Here is a 10,102-nt window from a genome sequence, read left to right on the forward strand (position 1 = left end):
TCCCCAGGCTCCAGCCGCCGCTACCACAGTGGAGCTCTGGGCCCTTTAAATCACCACCAGAGCCCTGCTGCCAGTACCCCAGGGGCTCCGGCAGCGGGGCTCGGGTGGCACTTTAAAGGGCCCAGGGCTCCAGCTGCTGCGGGGAGCCCCAGGCCCTTTAAAATGCCAGCCTGGAGAAGCCGGTCCGGTCCGGCACAGTGTACTGGCTCTTGCTGGTACGCCGTACTGGACTGTACCGGCTTACTTTCACCTCTGAGTTACACTAGAGTAAAACTGAGGCAAATCAGAAAAGAAGCCAGCCTCCATTATGTCAGTAAGTTAGCAACCGCAGCTATTTTAGAGTCAGACCATGCAGCTGCAAAGGGTAGCTGAGGAAGAGATGAAAGCACAAAGTGTGGTAAAAACTTTCAAACAAAAATGTCACAAGTTCAATCATTCAATCAAAAGAACTTGAAGCTTTTACAATTCAAGGTAAGTTTAACTTTTCACTTTATTTTGTTCACTCATTATGATTTCTCTCTAAACAAAGCTGAGATTCTCATGCAACTGTCCACAGATGTTTTTCCCCTTTAGAGTTTCACTTTCCAGGGTGACAATAAGACATCTTTCTTGACCCCAGTCCATGTAACATAAGGCATAAGCCTTTACCCTAGATATTCAAGGAAATCATAGTAAACATAATTTCAGTAGTGTTCAAAATGAAGATTGAGAAATGAAGCATGATACTAAACAGAAATTAGAGCATATTAGCTCATTTGGGAAAATGAAGGCTACCAAGTTAGGCAGACTGAAAATGGAAAGCAATGTGCATTTTACCATTAGTTATTCTAAATAATTTTAATTCAAAATATTTAATTGCTCTTGGTCAGCAATTTTATTTTCTATAAAATGAACTCAAAACAATTTTGTAAATTATAAATTTAGGAAAGAACTAGCATAATGCAATGTCTGTCCTTTCCAACAGATGATCTCCAGTAAAGGTGGATGAATTATTATTCCATTTAAAGTTATATTTGTAACAAAATTCGCCCCTTTTGGATTACCCAATTTTGAGATGTATTCATTGTTTCTAAATATTTGACAAATAGTTTATAGGAATAATTTTCACCTTCTGGATCATTCATTAATTTGTTCCTTTTTTCCACGTTCCTGTTACTGGTTTATTCTTTTCTTTTGTGATTGGTTACCTAAATGACATGGCTTTATTTATGCTCCCAGATTGGATTACAATGATTTTCTATTATGATTTTTTAGATGAATGAAAAATTATTAAAAAAATTTGTAAAATTTGAGGATTTGTGACGTTCTCTCAATTCTTCATCAACCAGCTAAACACTCATAGATTAAACAAATATGATTCCGCAAATTGTGGTGAACTGTGATCAACGCATTTATTCATGAAGAGATTTGAACTTTTCATCTTTTTTACTAGTCGACTATCCCAGCTGTTAGCTAGATCAAGGTCCCAAATTGTGTGCTTAATTCTGCACTATCCCTTGTGTCATCATTTAATCCTGCTTTGCATAGGTGTAAAAATACCACAGTTCTGGTTTGGTAGCATTCAGTTTTGCCAACTCCTGTGATTTTATCATAAGGCTTGCGATATTTGGTGTTTTTCTGAAAGACCCAGCTCCTGGAGGCAAGTGATTATGTGAGAATCTCAGCTTTCATTAAAAAATATACTAAATGTTTCTAACCCTAGTGGATATGGAGAAAAGCCAGAAAATGTGACCTGAGAGAGCGTCCTCAGGAAATTGAAAGAATCCCAAACGAATTTTTCTGTTAATATCACGATTTTTAAGCCAATTTCATATTTTGGGGGGGTCTGAAAGATTTTTGGACAATTCTGACAGTATTGAGCATTCCATCACCACTTTGCTCAGGTTTAAATGTTGATTAAAGGGACCCCGCCATGGAGAATCCAGCCACGAAGTTGTAAAAGATAAACATGTTAAAAACCAACACGGGGCCAGATCTTCAGCTGGTATAAATTAACAGAGTGATTTCACCATCTTGGGATGTGGCCCAATACCTTGATGTAAGGAATTCTGTTTTAAGTTCAATGAAAACAATTACCTTGTCAATTTAAGCATTCTCCTGCTTGTCTTGAAACCCAAATATGGCAAAAGTATGTCCATGAATCAGAATGTGAAAGTGAGCAGAAATCAAAGTAACATTGACAAGTCAGCTTGCATTGTGCACTTCTGGATTACACAAAGTCAACAGAAGGCATACATGTGAACAATGAAGCCAAGAGATGATCAAATAGATGGCTTCCGCTGTGGAGAGGAGAAATTATTTTAGCATTCTCAAGCTACTTAGCTTTCATCTCTTCAGTTTTGTTCTTTATTGTACAAAAGAACTCTTACTGTACTGAACACTTATGAAGGAGATGTGTACCACGTGTATCATTGAAATAACAAGTATCACATCTTTTATGTTAATTTCTTTTGGTCCTATGAGCCTTCCAATTGTGTGTTGTGACAGGTAGAAAATAAAAATGAAGTCAATCAATAAAAAAATGCTAATATAGAAAATTATAACTAAAAGTAGGATGGAAGCTCTGCAAGGAAGCTGTAATATGGCCATTTGCTTTCAATTTGGATGCAAATATTTTATGATGCCAATTTAGATTAGATTCTACAAGATGGAGACTTACTTAAAATGTCTAGTTTTTCTGCAATGACTCCTGCTCTCATCTTGCTGGCTGTTCACAGCTGAACACCAGCAAGTCAAGACCATGTGAGAGGAGGGGGCATAACATTTAGTTCAGCCATAGATAAAATTGTGTGCTAAAACTCTTTGTAAATAACATATGGGGTTATTGTGGCATGTGAGTGGGACAGCCACCAACATACCAAGGCGAGGTACTACCAGTAGGTACTGGTGAGACCTCATCTGGAATATTGTGTGCAATTCTGGTCTCCCATGGTTAAGAAAGATGAATTCAAACTGGAAGAGGTGCAGAGAAGGGCTTCTGGGATGATTGGAGGAATGGAAAATGTACCTTAAAGGGAGGAATCTCAAGAAGCTTGGCTTGCTTAGCCTAACCAAACAAAGGCTAAGGGGAGATATGATTGTCTCTATCAATACATCAGAGGGACACCTCCCAGGGAGGGAGAGGAGTTTATACAAGTTAAACGCCAGTGCTGACACAAGAACAAATGGATATAAACTGATAATCAGCAGTTTAGGCTTAAAATTAGATGAAGGTTTCTAACCATAGGAGGAGTGAAGTTTGGGAACAGCCTTCCAAGGGGAGCAGTGCAGACAAAAAACCTAACTTCTTTCAAGACTGAATTTGATAAGGTTTATGGAGGGGATAGTATGGTGAGATTGCCTACAATGGCATGTGACCCATTTGCAACTGCTAGTAGCAAGTATCGCCAACAGCCAGAGATGATACACTAGATGAGGAGGGCACCGAGTTACAGAGAATTCTTTCCCAGGTGTCTGGCTGGTACATCTTTCCCACATGCTCAGGGTTCAAATGATCACCATATTGGGGATGGGAAGGAATTTTTCCCCAGGTCAGATTGGTAGAGACCCTGGTGGTTTTTCATCTTCCTTTGCAGCATAGGTCACTTTCTGGTTTAAAATAGAGTAAATGGTGGATTCTCTTTAACTTGAAGTATTTAAAACATGATTTGAGGACTTCAGAAAGTCATCCAGAAGTTATGGGTCTATTACAGGAAGGGTGGGTGAAGGTCTGTAGCCTGCGATGTGCAGGAGGTCAGACTAAATGAGCAAAATGTTCCCTTCTGGTCTTAAAGTTCTGAGTCTATGAGATAGCGCTGGATGTCCCCAGTCCTAACAAGCAGGAGCTGCTACAGATTGAACCAAAGAGCAAAGTCTTATTAACTATGACTGTAATAGACTCATGTCCTCTGTGGATCAAGCACAGTGGCAGACTTTTAACACATGCTCACCAGTGGGTTACATAGACTCAAGCCAAGTAGCTGAGGAAATGCAAAAGATGCACTGACCCAATGGGAACTGCAGGAATTTGTTCACAGCATGAAAAAGACTCTGTCTCTGGGAGCACCAGGGCATCCATTGCTAGGGAGTTCCGAGAAGGCGCACATCACTATCCCCTTCCTGTGTCTCTGAGGTGGCCAGCATTTATATGGGGCTTTGCCAGAGTAAGTGCTGAAGGATCAGACTTTTCACTGGTGTCTTGTATTATAATATCCTCAACATGCTAGGATCCAATCTCAACCCACTTTAAGATAAAACACATTGAAATGATTGTGATGTCACAAAGGGGCCATATTCTGTTCACAGGAGCAAAGCCTGAGTAAAAGGGCTTTTTTCAAGGCATCTACTGGCGTGATGAGTGTTTCCCCTTAACACACAACAAAGGACCAGTAGAACCTGGGATGTGGCTGCTACTAACACGTATGGAAGAAGAGGAGGATACAACCCACCAAGATGTGAATTTGGGTCTTCCCTGTTCCCAGGCTGTACGTTCTCCATATCCCTGGCCTGCCCACATTCCACTCTCACAGCAGGGACTGGCAGAATTCCCATACATGGTATCTCTGCCTGGGCCTCATTGCAGCAGAAACATGAGATTTGTGTTGCAATTGGAGCCTTGAAAGCTAATGAAGAGAGGCCGAGATTTGTCTCAATATTTATACAAGACAATGGTTGTGGGTTCAGATTATTTCATTCCTTTGACAACTGTATTAATCATTTCAGAATCAAGAGCAAATCTGGTCTTGCTTGCAAAGCTATTTGACTGAAGTCCCATGTGCAAGGCCATGATTCACTGTGTCCTTCCCTCCTCCCAATACCAGTTGGGCGATGGGGTTGTAAGGGTCAAGTCCAAGAACCCCGGGGGGAGAACAAGAAACGTGTCAAGAACTGCTGTGTTTGGGGAGGGATTATGGGAAGCAGTGGCTAGAGATGGGCAGTTGGTGTTATTTCTCACCCAGGGTGACTGTAAAGATGGAGATATCCTGATTCTCAAGTTATCCCCACAGAGCTCTCTGTCAGCTTAAAGCTGCTAGTACTCCACACGACGTGACACTGGAAAGTATTCAGTAAACATAGCGTTAGCATTTCATCCTGTTCCTGGGGTCCCCAGTAAATTTGTCATTGTTATCTGCCCATTTCACAGGCGGCAGAGTTCATGAGATAACCAAAGCCACAGATGGAGCTGGTGTCAGTTCAGGGATTAGAACTTCCTTTTTTACTAATTTCTAGGCTTAAACCACTGGACCACATTGGTCCACTAATAGGCTTGATTCTGCTCTCATTTACACTGATGTAAATTAGGAGTGACTCCATTATACTGGGAGTGAAACCAGAGTTAGATCCATTGACTTCATTAGAGTTATACCGGATTTAAACCCGTGTTAGTGGGATCAGAATCTAGCCTATTATCTTTTTATGGTAAGAGGAGTGCTTTTATGCATTTGTAAACTGTGATATTAACTGGATAAAAGGAATAAAAGGAAAAGGATGGATAATAGAAACCAAAACCTGAAAATGACTCTGGCATCATACTGTCAGTAGAGTTACACAGTGTTTCTCTGACTTGAATACTATGAAGTCAGTTATCCTTTGTAATAACAATGGAGAAATTATGCATCCCCTTTCCAGCTGCATTAAAGTTTTGATAATAATAAAAGGTCAAGATGGTTCCACCATGCATTTATAAATGATAATAGCCTGTTGTTTGTTCTGTACAACCACATTCTAGTGCTGCACCAGTGTTATCTTCCCATTAAGTAGAGGCTAAAACAAAAGAGAGTAGGATAACAGAAGACCTGTGTTTAAAAGCTTACTGAGCTAGAAATAACCACTGGAAACAGAAGGACAGTATGACCAGAGGACACTGAAAGATGCTGGGGCAAATTCAGCCAAAGGCAGTTACCTATTGTTTGTATTGTAATAGCAGCTAGAGATCCTAGTCAGGGTTGTGTTGGGCACTGCAGAAACAAGTGGACAAATTCAACTCCAAGGCTAGGGCCAGCCTCAACCAGTGTAGACCCTCGCAGAATAGCCAAGCCAGCAAGTCCAACAGGAGGGAGGTTGCAGTGATGGAGAGCTCCAGAGGATCCACTTATAGGTGGTGGAGTTCCAAAAGTCAACAAGGCTGTCCTGGGAAAGGGTATGGTCAGATGCATCAAGTCAGCAACTCCGCTCAGCCACCTCTGCTGGGGGGATTCCCACTAATTTCCCAACAAAGATGAAGTTGCCCATTCCCATTGGAAACGCCTCCTGCTCTCCCCTGAGGGTGAATCTCCCAGAGGTGCAGACTCAGCCCCTTTAAAGATAGGATTGATTCTGGCTCAGTGGGTGCAACATCCATTGACTTAATTGCACCTGCTTGTGCCTGGGCTGAATTTAGTCGCCAGATCTATTTATATGACACTCACTTTTTAGTCCCAATGCCAAATCACTGCAAGCTATGTTACTATATACATATGAGTTCACCCACACCAGGTGTAAACCTACTGAAGTCAATAGAATTACCATGGATTTACACCAGCATAAGAGAAATCAGAATTTGGGCAGGCATGTAAATCATGTTAACATTTAGAGCACAGCTGATTTTGGCCTGGCGTTTGTACACTGGTGGAATGAACACACAACAGCAGGCCTGAACAATGGGAATTTTGCCTGAGCCAGGATTGAAGGATCAAATCCAGTATTATTGGACAAAATGGACCCTACGTGACACTAACACGCTTCCCAGAGTTCAAGCTGTTCATGGAGTGTACATCAAGGCAGAATCTAGCACAATGAATGCAGGGCATTTAGAAAGGAGAATCTGACTTTTCCTGGTACAATGGTGCATGGGGCATTTCTGAGTGCAAATCCATAGGTTTAAAAATATGGTTTGACATTTTTTCTCCCAAGATCTTAATTTAAACTTTTAATATCTATACCTAGAGCTATCTATGCATCCATCCCCAGGCCATAAGGTGTATGTTCAGTGTCTTATATCCATTTATATTAATGGAAACAAATTACTATTTAGTGCCATAAAACAGACCAATGATGATATGATATAGGTCTATCCTAAGTGCCATAATGAAACCAAGGGACAATAATTCAGTAACTGAAGAATAAATCTTACACCACCCCAACTGGAATGTTTCTTCCGTTACTGGCAGTGACAACAGCACATGTACTGTACATACAAAGACATGCAGCTCAATGCTTGAGAAAATTTATACACATACACACACCCCTCTTCCATAACAACAAGATCTATATAGAAACATTTTTAAAAAGACAGTCTAAAAATGAAAGCTCACACAAAGCCACAGCAAAACAAAATAGGTAAATCTGTGCTGCAAACAAAATTAATCAGAGTGGCTTCTTCTACACTGCTCTTGGCTTAGCTGCACTTACTACCGCAAATGCTATTTCACTAAGGCCCAACCCCAGTATCTGGGAGTTACTGAGGCTCAGCCTAAGCCCTTTGAAAAAATACATTCCTTTTTTTTGATTAACAACCATCTTCAGTGCATCCCATTTTGTAACAGAAAGGAAAGAAGATGACAAATAAAAAAAGGGATTTGAGGGGTGTTCAGAGCATGAGGTTAGCTACGATGAATTCCTGGAATATTGTTTTACTAAGACTGTTCCTAATCAGCCCACCTGCTCCTTGCTCCATCTTTCTATATCTCCAGCTCTCTCACTCCATCCCTCCCACTTCTCCCTCTCTCCAGCCCCCATGCTCTCTCTAATAGCTCAGATGGAAGTCATTGTTTCACAGACATATTAAAGATACTCAGAGCAACCGGATCAGAAAATACATCATCAGCGTGAGAATAATGACCCTCCGCCACAATCATTAATAACAGCAATAAAGGCAGTGCTGGCTCTGCTGCTCACCATGTCGAAACCAGGAGAAGATGCTGAAAGGCGAGGGATGTGCAAGCTGAATCCATTTTCCCTGTTACTGAGGCTGTTTCAAAGCCCAACATCAGCAGCTGCTGGGATTCCCCCCCCCCCCCCGCCCTCCGCCGGCCCTCTGCTTGGTGATGCTGAGGATGTAAACCACCCGCCCACCCAGAGCAGCAGCAGCAGCAGCCAGCCAGCTCCCTCCTAGGAGGAGGAGGAGGGTGATGAGCTCAGTGAGCAAGAGCCTGGACTTGCAGAAGGCACTGCTGCTCCCTCCTCCCTCCCCAGCTGCAGCGCTGAGCTCTCTCTAGGCGCCATGGCAACAGCCATAAAAGATGGAGGGAAAAGGAGGAGATGGGGGAGGGAAGAACAGGGAGAGACTGAGGCTTATTCCCAGAAGCTGCTTCAGCCAAGGGAGAGACACTTCAGTGGCCATTACAGCTCATCAAAAAGGGCGAAACTTGCCCTAGGCTAAGCAGGGCCCCCTATAGATGCTAAAGGTCCCGTTTTGGAGAGCTTCCTTAGCTGAGTCAGCAGGGCTGACAGGTGTGAGCTTGTCAAGGGCATGAATCCCTCACGTCAGGAGGGGACAGTGGGCATTTGCCTGCCCACAACAAGCTGTTCTGCATTGGGAAATGCAGGTGTTGAGGGTGCAGCAGAGGAGGCCAGCGGGAAAAGGCAGCTTTGCAAAGGTTAAATGGAAGGACGTGAAGAGTGGTGAGGAGCTGGCAATTTCATTAAGCCAATGAACCGAGCCACAACTATTGAAACATATATAGCGAAAGACAACCTGTAAGACATCTAGTGTAACAAAGTCAGGCTGGACAGCTGCAAAAGGGTCCTCATAGTGGGTCCCAGGAAGTGGGCAGGTACCTCTCCTGCAGCCTGTGAGGAGGATCCACAAGGTCCAGGAACTCAAATAATTACGGGGGACAACCAAAAATGTAATAGGGACAGGAGTGAAGGTCAAAGCGTCAAACAAAGGGAACTTGAAGGGGACACTGAGCAGAGAACCCCGGTCAAGGGAACCAGCGGATGCTGCTGAAAGGAACCTCTGCCCGGATACGTGAGTGAAGGCAGGATCGGAAATAGGACCCCCAGTTGCAGGAAACCCCCTCAGCCAACCTCCTCTCCCTGGCAAAAGACCGGCAGCCCCACATGCCACCTCCACTTCAGTAAAATCTGAAGTACCCTGTATTCTACAGTGCTGGCCAAAAACTCTACAAAGTAAGGTGCAAATCAGGGACAAGTACTACAGGCTGCTGGATCTTATTTATAACTAAGGGTTTCTTAACAAAGACTTGTGGGTTCTCAGCCAGGGGTCACAACCCTCAATGCTGTGGGGAGAGTTGCAAACAATTATCAGGAGGTCATGAACACCCTGCCCTTCTTTATTGCTAAGTGGGAGGGGAATCACGAACCAGGAAACACTGAAAGCCGCTATAACACAATTAAAACCAACCTTTTACATTTGTTAGCAAAAAGCCTTGGAAAAATGCAGTATTTACTTGTACATCACCCTGCACAACACCTACTAGATGGCACAATAATGTCCTAAGAAAACTTTTAGGCAAATAAATCACATCAGTGTAGCTTGTTGGTCCCTCACTATATTTAATGGGGCCACACACTAAATGATGAGGATAAAAATAAATAGTCCATTCCATGAGCACCGTCCCTCCCTGGGCACTGAATGAGGCAGGGGTAGTATGTGACAAAAGTAGTATGTGATCATGTAACTGTTTCATAATATATACACATAAAGGAATTAAATTAATGTTGAACAGACAGCGTTAATGCTGGCATTTCCTAATTTTAAGAGCTTGACTTTGCATCTTTAACATTTTTTAATATAGTTTTTTGGGTGTAATATTTATGAAAGGTCATATTCTGAATAGAGACTTTTTCTATGTTTTTTTCTTTAGTTACTACAGTGGTTGCTATTAAAAAGTGCCTGTTTACTCAGGCACCATACTATGGTATCTAAGATACCACCATTAGCTGTTGCCTGTTTTAAGCACAGACATATTTTACAGTAACTCAGGTATCACCATGGGGTGTCTCTTGGTAAATATTGACTTTCTGATGGCGACCACTGCACTCTTACTATTCCAGGTCAGTCTCTACTTTTGAGCAAGGGATTTTTTGACATCATGTTATACAATATTCATTCTTACACTGACTCTTGGTACATTTACAAGATGTTTTACTAAGAATTCACACACAAATAAGGCACACA

At 42.3% G+C, this 10,102-nt stretch overlaps 1 protein-coding gene across 4 annotated transcripts in view; it reads right to left on the reverse strand.

The window, feature by feature from the left end:
* JAKMIP2 (janus kinase and microtubule interacting protein 2) overlaps window positions 1-7,952 on the reverse strand; it is a 107,787-nt gene extending 99,835 nt beyond the window's left edge. For all 4 annotated transcript variants that reach the window (XM_073355758.1, XM_073355762.1, XM_073355759.1 and 1 more), the window contains exon 1: window positions 7,855-7,952. The gene's annotated coding sequence lies outside the window, so the exon portion shown is untranslated. The remainder of the gene's footprint in view (window positions 1-7,854) is intronic.
* Between the last annotated feature and the right edge of the window lie 2,150 nt (window positions 7,953-10,102).

This window comes from Lepidochelys kempii, chromosome 8, assembly GCF_965140285.1.
Source record: "Lepidochelys kempii isolate rLepKem1 chromosome 8, rLepKem1.hap1, whole genome shotgun sequence".
Taxonomy (NCBI): domain Eukaryota; kingdom Metazoa; phylum Chordata; order Testudines; family Cheloniidae; genus Lepidochelys; species Lepidochelys kempii.